This window comes from Scomber japonicus, chromosome 9 (assembly GCF_027409825.1).
Source record: "Scomber japonicus isolate fScoJap1 chromosome 9, fScoJap1.pri, whole genome shotgun sequence".
NCBI classification, from domain to species: Eukaryota; Metazoa; Chordata; class Actinopteri; order Scombriformes; family Scombridae; genus Scomber; species Scomber japonicus.
In genome coordinates, this window is record NC_070586.1 from 14,351,821 (window position 1) to 14,365,685 (window position 13,865).

The following is a 13,865-nucleotide window of genomic DNA, read 5'->3' on the forward strand; positions in this document are numbered from 1 at the left end:
GCTGACCATTCAGCACTTTGTCTAATAATTAGTGAGGGTGCCGAAATGAAGGATATTATCAGCCATCAATAAAAGTTGCATGTTAGGCATGAAAATAAAAAATTATAGCAATCAATAATGTCTTTTCTGAAATCAGAACATTTTGAGAAAGAACATCAAGTATCAAGTTCTTATTTTGAGATTTTTGGCAGACAGTGTTTATGTGTATACAGATTTTCCCAAATAAAACCATTCAAGATTTGTCCACATTCAGATGAAGAAAGTGTTCACGCAATGGACTGTCATCAGCATAACAATTAAAAGAGATACAATGATCTTACATGAAATATTCATTTAAACAGAAGGGGATCCAATACAGAACCCTGAGGAATCCCACAATTTACCTCACACTCTAAGAGAAGTGAGACAGAAGGTAAATACCTAATAACAATCTCTGAAACACCAATACAGGATCTTAAACAGTCATTTAAAATTTGCTGATGATAAGTTGCGGATAAACAGCTTTATGTTAATGTTTAAAAAAAAACCTGAACAGAGTAACCAGACAAGACATATACAGGGTAAATAAAGTGTTATTTTTAATTAACTAAAGCACAAAATAACCACATAGTATTTTAATTCTTGCAGAGAATGAGCAGTTATTCCAGGTGTAAAGATTTAATTTCAGTTCAGCAAGTACTCCCTGCCCCCTGCTACAGATCACCGTTTAGTCTGTTCAGCAGTGGAGGACAACTGTTACAACAAGCATTTCATTTACAAAGGCCAATGTGTTGTTCTCAAATAACCAGACAATAACAATATCATTATCATGGTATGATTATCCTCCTCTACACACCTAAGAAATAAAATAGGCGATGATTGCTTAATTATGATAAGAGGAGGCTGATAACATTTTTTCACTGTGATGATGAATGGGGTGTTTGAATAGTCCAATTTCTATGTAATGTTTGGCAAATGAACGGATAGTTGACTGTCCTGATGATGAATTTGAGCATCCGTTCTGATACTCTGCACTACGGCAGATACACAGACACAGATTACTAACATGACAGTCGTGATTACACACAGACATAATGCCCACAGAGCTGTGTGCACCTTCCTCATTCCACTCCTGGTGGCAAAAAGGCCTCATTAACTCCTCTGTCTTTGCTGACATTCTGTTATCACACACTGACAGACACACACAGATAAACACGTGCATTAAATATTCACTAAAGTGTTTATGTTGGCAGGAAGACAGGCAGGCAAACACACACAAATGCACACACACACATGAACACAGATCCCCAGGCAGCAATTAGTCTTGCCCCATACTGTATGACTTCCCTCCCTCATCTCACTTAGCTGTAGGTGCAAATTAAATTTGTCTTAATGCACTGCCACTGGTCTGTCATCATGCAAGAACATGTCAGGGTCACACAGAGACAAAGACAGGTGCGCTCAGTCACACTCACATGCACATCGCGCACAACAAAAATATATAATTACAGAGCCCTTTCTATTTCCTGCTGTGAATAGTACAGTAAAATATCAGAAGAAAGCTGCTGAGTTTTGATTCAATTTTTGTATGCTGCGTACTGAAAACAACGTCAGATTAATTACACAACTGAGTTTATAGTGAAGCAACAATCAGAAAAGGGGAAATGGAAGTTTTTAATAAATGTAGGGAACTGATTCACCAATTTGCACCAGTATAGACAGTCCATTTATAGTTATAAATACTGTATTTATCTGCAATTAAAAAACTCAAACAACAGCATGCCCCTAAAACAGGCTGGGGGAAAACTCCTGGTGCCTGTTACATAGTGTGCATGCCAGTTAAGCATAAATAGTAGTTACCTGGATGTAACTCTAGTTCTATGAAAAGTGCATAGCCAGTAATGAAGTTACAACTATTTAACAGAGCAAAAGGGAGCAGATCTGAACACAAGGAGGCTTCATATTAATATAAGCAAACATACTAATCAAACAAATAGAATCAGAAATAAAGGTCTTTCTCAAATATAAGCCTCCTTCCAATAAAGGCCTGGTACACGATTTGAGGAAATATAGTAAGCAGGATATAGATTTTTTTAACTTAAGAAAAGTTGCATACAAATTTGAATTAAATTAAATGAAAACATTAGATTATACAAAAGTTTACAAGGTTTACAATCCTACTGTATCTAACCACTTCAATATTAACCCAAGGTGAATTTGATTTTAGTGCCAGCACGCTATTTAAGTGTCATTGTACTGTTGTGAAATGATGAGTGGGTCTTTCTCACAGGCGTAAAATTGCATTGCAGCCACTGAGGGCATAATCTCTTTTCATTATCTCATTTATTTTTCTCCCTTTAGCAATGTGGTGGCAACCTTGTCTTTCATATTGTAAGGTGATGATCTTGAAACAAAACACCAGCTATGTCAAAGAGAAATGAATAAAATGTTAGCGTATTTCAGTGACCAGTGTTCATATTGTACAAGGGATGTTTACCAGAATGTGAAATACGACAATATATTGTTTTAATTTAGGGCTTAAGATACGCTACTGAGCAGTATTTTCTGCAGTTACATGTTATATTGATTTATTGTCTTTTATCAATAACGTAACTTACTAAGGTAACGTGAATGGTTTTCAACTCATTCAACTGAAAATTGATATATTTTTTGACTGAACACATTAATCTGACTACAGTGTTCACTTGCACTTCAAGCTGCACTAATCAATCGTTTCTTTCATTTTTAAAAAAAGGATCAAATGACTACATGTGACCTGAGAGATGTCGCCTAAGGTGATGAACCCACAGATTATTATCACTAATCTTCAGTTTCACTCAGTTGTACAGATGGTTTCACATTCTTTCAGCTCTTTGTTTTCATAATTTGACTGTTTTGGTTCAGTGTCATTTCTGTCATCAGCCTTGTTTCCTTACATAGCAGGCAGCTGTTCTCAGTTTTAAAAAAAGCTCTGATAATTTTTTTTTTCTTAAGGGACCACTGACTACACTAATGAACACCTTCAGCTTGCGGGGTCTCATACTTTCATTTACTATAAATAACATATTTGTACATTGCCTCAATGAAGCCAAGCTCAATATGACGATCCTGGTAAACCCTCTTTTTCTATTTGACACATTCAGTATTTTTCCATTAGCTCTTTGGTTGTTTTAAAGGACCAGTGTGTGGGATTTAGTGACATCTAGTGGTGATATTGTAGATTTAAACCAACTGAACACTCCTCCCTTTCCCCTTCCGCGCATGTAGGGGAGCCTACTGTGGCCCCAAAACTCACAAAAAATGCAGAAAGCCCTCACTACAGCCAGTGTTTGGTTTGTCTGTTCTGAGCTACTGTAGAAAAATGGCTCCCTATGTAGATATAAAGGGATCATTCTAAGGTAACAAAAACATAATGATTCTTATTTTCAGGTGATTATACACTAATAAAATCATATTTATGAATATTATATTCATTTACTACCAATAGTTACCTCTAAATCTTACACACTAGTCCTTTAACTACATACTTTTATTATGCAGGACTGGGCTATTTCTCTGCCTTGCCACACTAGCTTCACAGATATGGCTTGTGCTCACATCTACACCTCATCCTCATTAGATTTGTTAAGTTTATATTTTTATTTCTCTAAAGAAATATAAACCTTAAAATAACCTATATGGATCATTGCTTATGAAATTGGCTACACTTTTTAAACATTGAAAAAAGTCTGTTAGTGTTGTTTTGATAAAAAAAAAAATCAGTGCCTGCAGTTGAACTTATTCCAAATATTCAAAAGAAATCGTTGTTTCAGTTGTTCCACTGATTAACATATTAACACATTTTGTGAACATAGCAAGACAGTATCTGATCACTGCACTACAGTAATCTGATTATTCAAGAATATTGGCATAAAGAATTGGAAGAAACCTGATGACCACAGTTAGTTTTTTGCAAGAGAAACCTGAGACACTGTATTACTTGATGACTTCTCACATAAACCTGGTATGCATTTGCTCAACAAAGCCCAAAACCAGGAAAGTAAATGTAATGTAGACTGTGATTTTAGAGTATTGACTTCTGCAGCTCATGTAAACAAGTTATCTGATTTCTTGTCTTACTGTAATCTAATTTATCACAGTGATGTGTGTGTGTGTGTGTGTGTGTGTGTGTGTGTATGTGTGTGTGTGTGTGTGTGTGTGTGTGTGTGTGTGTGTGTGTTATATACATGCATAGGCATAGTCAGTGACTCAGCAAAACTGTGGAAAATAAGTGTGCAGTGAAGCCATGCAATGACTTTGCCACATGAATAACTTAAGCACACTAATACCATAGTGTCACTGAATGAATGAATGTCAGCAATGGTAAAATGACAACGTAACACTCAAATCAATGGCACTCTGCTGCTAATGAATGACAAGGCTAATTGCGGGAACGGCTTGTTGCTCTTTGGTTTAGATAAATACTCCGACAAGTGAAGTGCTTTAATTATCCCCAGTGTGTTTGTGCCTGAGCGCCGTCGCCACCGCTTCACTCGAGATGCCTGTAGAATGAGACAAGCTAATTAAGAGTGATTTCCCCGCTCCCCACTCATTAATAACACAACAGCAATTAAGAGGAGCTAGCGGAACATGGTGCATTTGGTGCTAACAAGATTAGCCTCATAGAGCAATGGGTTTATTAGAGAGAGACACACACGCACACACACACACACACACACACACACAAGAGAAAGGTAAAGCAGGGAGATAGATTCAGTTGAGAGAGAAAGATATTAGAAGGTGTTGGAAGGAGAGAGAGGGATGGTGGAGATAAGAAGAATTGAAAAGAGACTGAAATGAGACAGGAGATATACAAAAAAAGGTTATGTAAGGAGTAGACAAATGAAGTTAAATGAGGAAGGAAGGGAAGGACAACCAAGATGCACAGGAGAGAGAAATGCACACAGGACGGGATTGTGAAATAAAGGGAAATTGTGTGCTCGTCATTCAAACTGAATCCTTTTTTTCCCCTGCATGAATCACCAGAGTGGCCTTTAAATGAACTGTTCCACAAAAGACATTCAGTTTCATAAGCTCGCTGAATAATAACAACGGCAGGGAAGAGATGTGTGTACCTCTGATTGTGACAGCTTTTAATTACTAACAACACTTGAGCTTGTGTCAGAGAGACTGTAGAGGTAATAAATCAATTCAGTGTGTAAAAAATGAATTATGTTTACACTCAGGCACAGGTTTATTAGGTACACCAATCAGTACTGAATTAGAGCACTCCTACTATGAATCACATGGCTATAGGATCCCAGGTTTCAAAAGATTCCTTCACGACTAAATTAAATAAGTAGTAAATTAGTAAAAATTGTGGCTGTTTCAATTAAACTCCAGCCGCAGAGAAACAAGACTAAGTCTACAGACACCAAGACGTTATTGGCTCAGTGAGACTGTATTTGGGCACAGTGGTGCTTTGAGCGAAAAGCGAATGTCAGCATGCTAACATGCTTACAGTGACAATGCTAACATGCTGATATTTAGCTGGTATACGAGGGGGGGGGACCCAAAAATTCCCGGAAATGTTATTATAAATCTTTTAGTAGTACGTGTCTAATCCCCATCAAAGTACCCCTCCTTGAGATGTGATACACTTTGTCCCAGCGCTACTCCCATCCCTGGAAACATCTCCTGTAGTGACCTTTTGTCACTGTTTCCAGAGCCTCCTGCATTTATTCCTGGATTTCTTACACTTTGAGTGCCAATTTTAGTTTCACCAAACTGTAAGCACACACTACATTGAGGCAAATCCAATAACCAAACCCTTGTCCAATGCTAGCATTGCAATTTTTTTGGTGCAATTTTTAGGTCCCACCTCAAACTGTGATCCTCCTCGGTTTTGCATATTAGAGTGCTAGCATTTGCTAATCAATCCTAAACACAACTGAGTCTGATGGAAATGTCATTCATTCAATATCAGAATTTGTTCCATTTGGTCCGATCACATTTCAAAAGTCTAGAAAAGCCATTTGCTTGAATCATTTTATCCCCATTCAAGTTAGCTGATCTAAACTAGAAGTTAGCTACCTTAGTCACCTCAGTCGGCAGAAGTGTCTAAGTATAATACTCCATCTTAGGCCCATTGAATGTGCTCAGTATGTTTTCAGTAAGAGGGGTTTTTGACTTCATGTATCACTGAGCCTTCATAGGAATGAATGGGGCTCCCCCTCCAACACTATATGCATCCATGAATCTGTAGGACTCATCCTCCAGGCACCATGACAGCCTGCACAAAATTTCATGGCATTCACTACAAGAACGGCTAATAATGAAAAGGCGTTCATGTCAGTTGTGTCAGTCATGTGTCAGGAGTTGTGGCATTTCAAAACCCCAAACCAAGTGAGAAAATATTTTTGGGGGATTTCGATGAACCTCATTGAGGCCAAAATTGTCACAGTCTAAACAATCTCAGTTTAGGTGAGACTGTCTCTCTGTGCCTGTACCTTGTAAATTTTGTAATTTGTAGCATCAATTTGTGTTTTATGATGGTGTTGACCGAGTTGCTGCACTGTTTTTATGACTTGAAGTATGCAGGCACAAGGGTCTTTTTTGTGTATTGCTTCGTTTTGTCAGCTGTGCTGTCATGAGTGAAAATTAGATGAGTAAACCAAGTAAAGGAATCTACAACCTGCACCTTACCTGTTTTGGTTCATTTTCACTTCTCTCATTAGCATCATTTACAGACACAGGAGGCAGCTGTTTTAATTTTCAAAAAAGAAATCCCACTTTACACTCCCTGCCCAGCACCAAACAGCAGACAAACAAAGCTGATGAACATAATAGAGCGTTTAGCCGCTGAAGAGTCTGATATTTCCCTTAGGAGTTGGTGGAGTTCAAAGCAGGGCTACAAGGAATGAGTGAATGTTGGACTTACTGTATATTCATCAGGCCGTCAGAAACACATCTACAGTTTGCCTTGCTGATCTTAAGTGGATAAAAAAGATGAATGCAGGTTTATGAACATTTTAGATAGTTGATCTGTATCAGCTAGCACTGTCACACAGGAAGCTACAGTTTTTTAACTTGAAGCACTGCATTTTCCAGTGGAGCTACACAGCAGTGTGGCAGCAAAGGTTTTGGGGAAGAAACAGTAATTCATTTTTTTCATGTGGGGAAAAGTGTACTAAATGCGCTTTGATGCACACTGAGCAGTTTCAGGGAAAAGGAATTCACAATTCAGCAATCTCCCTCCTTGAGCAGACAGCATATACAATATCTATAGAAAACAGATTCTGAGGCAATGCAAACTGTCTCTGTGTCTTTCTGTCTGAAATAGACTGTATAAAGGACATCAGTCACAGTAACTTTTCATGCTGCAAGCATGGAGCTCTTGACAAGAGACTCAATCAGCAGCACTAAAGCCTGCCTCTGCTTCCTCTGCCTCTGCCACCCTACTTTTGTGTCGACTAATCTCCACTGTAGGATGTAGAGGAGCCATTTGATATTGTCTTCCCCGGTGTTTTTCATTATCACCGTCTTACTGCAGCCTGCCAGTGGCATTACCTCGACATTAGTGGGCTTGACAGGACGAGAATCACCACACAATTCTGTCACAACCTCCCATCTCTGCTGTAACACTACTCACATTTCAAAGCCCCTCTGCCTCTTCTTATCTTTCACTTATTTTTTTTCTCCTTTAAGGTGGATCTGTTACAGGGTCATGGACAATATCTTTGGGGCGAAATTACAGACAGGTTAGGCAGTTTGTCAGAATCCAAATTTAGCCTTCTTTTAGGCTGAGAGTACAATATAAAGAAAGTGTACAGGTGATGGAGACATTTTCATTGACAAGAATACATTATACCTGAAAGAAATACACATAACAAAACTAAATAATACTTCTCTCAGAAATGTCACCAAGTGATATTAAAATGAGCTTAATAGAACAACGCAATCCTTTTTGTAAAGTTTTTTTTCCTCCCTTATGTTATTTCTCAACTGTCATAAACTTTTTATTTCACAGTCACAAACGCAAGCAGCAAGGTTTGTTCAACACTGTCACACACTTGCAAACATGCACAAATTGTTGACAGGCTTGTTCCAATTAATGCTCAACTGCTATCAATAACTGTGCCCTCCAGTGGCTGTTGGGGCCCAAAGCAGCTGCTTTTAGCTTCCAGTGGACTGTTTAAGTTCTGCGGATTCATCATCAACACTTCTAATGAGCAGTTTATATCTGGGCTTGTCAGGTGGATGGATATATTTCTTGCCACCCGTTTCTTGCATTTACATCTTCTGATTTATTCCAGTTTTTCTTCTTATGGGATATGAGGTTTTTAAAGGTTTGTGAGAGCTGCTCAGTTTTTCATTCCAGGATCACACCTCACGTTATAGAAATGGATCTCACACAAATCCCTTTGTATAATTTGCTGTACCTAACTCGCCTCAGGCAACAGTGGATCTTATTGTATTTCAGACTGAACTGCAGGTCCTCACCCAACTGCATGGATATATCACCGGAGGCTGGCATAACAGTATAGATTCCCAGGTTTCCTTTTCCAAGTCAAATCAGCAAGAAATATATTGTATTTCTTTTAAGCTCCCTATCTACATGATTGCTTTAAGCTTGTCTTTAAGCTTATCTTACAAGTTTGTTGTTTCTTTGATTTTCTCACCTGGGTGAATTTTCCGATATCCAAAGTTCCCCTACAGTTATTCACCTTTATCTAAATACATGATAAAAACTGCCATTTTAAACTGCCATCATAGAAATTACGAAAGCCAGTGGTGAAAGAAGTATTCAGATCCTTCTTTACTTTAATAGTAAAAATAGCCATAAAACAATACTCAATTACAAGTAAAAGTACTGCACTGAAAATGTTAAAATTATTGTGTTGTCAATAAAATATACTTAAAGTATCAAAAGTAACAATAACTCACAATACCGGGTAGCCTCTTTCAGAATGTTTAATTTTCTACAATTCATCATATTTTCAACTGAACACATGTTTGAATGTAAAAAAAAAATATCTGCAACGTTACTATATCTGTATAGAAAGGTAAGTAGTATGTAGTAGACGTAGTGGTGGAAAAACTATGATATTCCCTCTTAACCATAGTGAAGTAGATAAATAAAGCAGCACATAATGGAAATACTCAAGTAAAACACAAGTACCTGAAAGTGATAATCAAGTACAATACTTGGTGACAGCAGATGTCCACTTCCTATTTTGAAGCAGGGCGTCGAGAGACGTCAGTAAAGCTAGGAGCCGAGCCAAAAACATACAGGGCACAAACTAAAATAGTGGAGCCATCTGTGAAGAGGCAGCTGCTGAATTTGCGGAGTCTCGAGTCTCTGGACACTGGAGAGGAGCCAACAAATCGGGCTACAGTAAAGATGGAAGTGAAGGAGCTCAGGATTTATACCCCTATGAAGAAACGTTCATTGATGCTGAGACTAAATGCACACCACAGTGAGTGTGATGTCAAAGTTCCCTCTAAACATGAAGGTTTTCAACCCCATAGCTGAAGATGACCATGAGCTAAGACAAGCTGTTACTGAGATTTCAGCTTCAGAAAGTTAAAGATATGTATAAATGTTAAAGAAATTATGAGGCTGTGTCTTATTGTACTAACAGAAGATTCATCTGGCTTGAAGCAATACCTCACTCTGGCAGAACATTTTTATCTTTGGGCACACAAACCTTCGCAGCAGGTCCAACATTTCCTGCCCCAGGGATCCACAGTCAACACCAACATTCAGACTTTCTCCCCTGCTCTTGGTATTGATATTTGCTAACAGCCAAAATTACTTTTTGGAAAGAATCATGTGGGATGTTATATAAAATAATAACCCCTAGATTTACTTTACCATGTGTCCTTCTCTGATAGAAGATAGCATGATTTTTTTCATTATATTTCAAAATGAAAGTAAGAAAATAGTCCTGAGCACAGAGCCAAAATGAGTCAGTTTTAGAGGTTACAATTTATGATTACCTGCTATATAGATATTTTTCAAGAGGTATATTAAATCTATGAGAAAGAAAATGGGAAATAGTACTTTAAGGATACGACTTCTGCAAAAGTGGATTGCTGCATAATATAGATGCTAAACTGAAAAAAGGCTGCCAGCTTAAATAGCTCGAACCCCATTTATGTCACCCATACCTACCCTTTCATGCACTGATGGTGTTATAAAGCATGTAAGATAAAAGAATTGACAAAACAGTCCATCTTAAACTCTATTAATATCACAGTAATAGCATTTTCACACAAGTCTGGTAATCATCTAAGATGCCTAGCTCCTGGAAAGTGAAATAAATCACCTGCCCAGAGACAATAACTATAAACAACTTGCTGTTTTGTGTCTGACACGGTTAGATTTTCCTCAATATCTGTCAAAAGAAAACACTGAGGATTGATAGGAAGCAAAATGTGAATTGTGCTGAGCTCTAAACATTTGGAGGATGTTTTTTCTGTCCAAACATTATGAGGTGGATATGTGTTTTCAGAGAGGATGCTGATCCTGCTCTTCAGTTGAGGACCCTTTGCCTGTGGTGGTGAGTTGACCTTATCAGAGGAAACCACACCAGTCTGTGTGTGTGTGTGTGTGTGTGTGTGTGCGTGTGCGTGTGTGTTTGTGTGTGCGTGTGTGTGTGTGTATTTTGTGGATGCAAGTAGGTATTGTGTGTGTGAGCAAGTGAGAGAAAGAGAAAGAGTACTCTTCCTCCTTTCTTTTTTTGAATCAAGTATTTTCATTATCAATTACGATTGTACTCTACATACATTATATTATTAGAATTTTATATCAGTATTATATATTATTTACCATATGTTATCACTCTGTTTATGTACATGCTTTGCCGACATGATTTGATCAAAATGTCAAGCCCATAAAGCATCACTGGATAGAGAAGTCAGGTGGTGGGGGCGAGTAGCATCAGACATCTTTGTGAAGGCAATCAAATCCCCATTTGCTGGGAGAAAAATCCACCTCAAAGTTTTGTAAACATAGATTTCTTGATGAATACTTCCACCTAGTGGTCATTTGAAGCAAAAACATCTTGAAGTTAGCAGCAGCAGCACAGCATATGCAACTGAGATTTTAATATTTGGGTATCTTGTTATATTCAGGTCATTACATCAGAAAACTTCTTGCAAATATTTTGAATAAACATATAAAACAAATAATACACCCTGCCACCCTGTATGTCTTATTTGAGACCTTTATAGTTTATACAAATTCACCCAAAACAATTATCGTCATGTCTGTAAACACAGCAGGAAAAAGCTGCAATTACATATCAGGACATATCAAATTTCTGAATTGAGTGCTGAGACAACCCTGTTAGCAATTACAATATGGAAAAATTAACAACATTTATTTATGAAAAAAAAGAACTATAAAACTGAGTTGCTAGTCTCCCATTTATCATCTCTTTAGAGCAAAGCTGAGCAAAGCCATCCAATACCACCTAAAGAACATGTAAATGGACAAACAGTCTGTGTTCAAAAGCTGAACCGATCATGTGCATAATGAATAAAGGTCATTCATAAATTATAATGTTAAGCATGTTCAAGTAAGCTTTTTTATTACACTGGTCAGAAGGATTTGATGTTTTTTTATCTGGTGGGTTTTTAAAGGATTCATAAGCCACAGGGGTCAAGGCAGAGGTCAGGATTAGGGTTAGATGGCCGCCCACCCAGCACGCAATCCTACTTGAGGTTTTTCCTGTTAAAGGGTAGTTTTTCCTTGCTGCTGTTGCCAAGTGCTTGCTCATGGGGGAATGTTGGGTCTCTGTAAATAACGGTCTAGACCTGCTCTGTGTGAGAACAGCCCTGAGATTACTTCTGTTGTGATTTGGCACATTATAAATAAAATTGACTTGACTTGACTTGACTAGAGGCTTAAAACTCTACCTCTTCATAAATAAAGTGCTGCTGAAAGATGAAACAGACTGTGGAGGGGCTCGAGATGAGATGCTGGGTAAGGCTGAATCACAAAATAAAGTTAACACACATTTAACCCCATTCACACACCATACAATCCTTTTTTCATTAAAATGATTTGTGAAAGTCACCTACACAGCCTACATAATGCATTTTTGGTGACTTGGACTGGATATATGATCAACTACAATTTTTCCTCTATGAGGAAGTCAAAGGTCAGGGTCAGACACAGGTCAGTGCTCCATGAGCTGGTACAGCTGCAGTGTCCTGCTGAAGAAGTTGCCTCAGTGGGGCAAATTCAGCAGGGAGTTGGCCTCTGGATGTCCAGATGGAGGACGGCCTCTCTCACTATGAAGCCATCCTGCCCCCCTTTTGTCAGTGAAGCTGTGGGAAGTAACTGCTGAACCTCACAGACTAAAGCCAAACTGGTAGAGTTGATTAGAAACTGATTGTATTACATATTATTACTATAAAGCCACAATCATTTTAAGTAATACTGTGGGAGTATCTAGATTTGACCTACTCACTGGTCAAAAATAGGAGCTGATTAACCACTTAACGCACGCTGTTCCGTCTACGGGACGGGACAGATGTTAGGAGGTAGCAACACGTTCTTCTGAATGTTTTAAACACCAACCCTTAAACATATATATTCATGCCGTACATCGTTGGAAAGCTTAGATTGTCCTGATTCACGACTTATATGGTTGCTCACAGCCGTAATAGTATTAGCGATTAGCTCGGCTAGCCTCTCAGCTAAGTAAGAAAAGCTATAATGCTACATACCTTCAAAGTCTTCCCTTTATCCACAACGATCATCTTATGACACAGGACTTTCTGTACAGCTCACCAAGTATCCATTCTTGTGAAATATGAAATCCGTTTCCATAAAACCGAAATACTTTCCTCAATATGTCCATGTATTTAGTCCAACACGTAACGTAATAACACAAATAACAAACCATACACGGTCCGTTTACGTCATTTCCTGACCTGCACGTCCATCTCAGAGTACACGTGACTAGATGTTTACGACCGTGAGTCTCTTCTGCTTCTGACGACACCACACACAAGCCAATCGGTGTTTAGGATTAGGCAGTACATGTATCCAAAGCAGCCAATGAGGACATTTGACCGACAATAATGACGACATGGCTTTGATTGACTGCTGTTCTAGCCTATGGAAATATTCTGTGAAATGAGGTTGATAACCTTTTAGCCAATAGTCAGAGGTTTCCAACGGTGTATGACACTAAGCTATTAAGTTTAGCTGTCCATAAACAAACTCCAAGCGTAACCGGCGTGCGCCCGGTGCGTAAAAGAGTTGAACCATATATCATTACGCACTCGGCATTTTGGTACACGGTTGGTTCTTCTTCGACTTGACATATGACTTATACCAAAATAAACAGATAGATAGATAGATAGATAGATAGATAGATAGATAGATAGATATGGCCAAACAAAAAAATATGGTTATATGTAATAATAATAATAATAATAATAATAATAATAATAATATGGCGTCAGCTTTCATTAGAGACCAAGATTTTGATTGTAGGCAAAGGGGATGTGAAGTTATAGGTGTTTGATTGCGGTTATACAGCTTTGGTAACCAAGTGTCCATTTGGAGTCTCCAAAAAGGACCTGAGGAAAACGCATGGACATACCTGTTGAAAAATAATTCTGAAAAATTCATCTTTTGGTCTTTGGACTGCATGAAGCCAAGACCTGTGGCTGTGGCCTCATTGTGTCTATATCCTGCTGAGAGGTCCCTGAATGCCTGTACACATGTCATTGTAAAGGCAAACCTATGGGCGAGTAAACAACCCCATCATTGTAACCTCTGCCACTCTTTTGTCAGTAAGTCACTCTTTGTCAGTTAACTCAGTCCCTCACACACAGCTTCAGTTGTTAGTTCTCTTCTCAACAGTCAGGATTTTATGTTCATT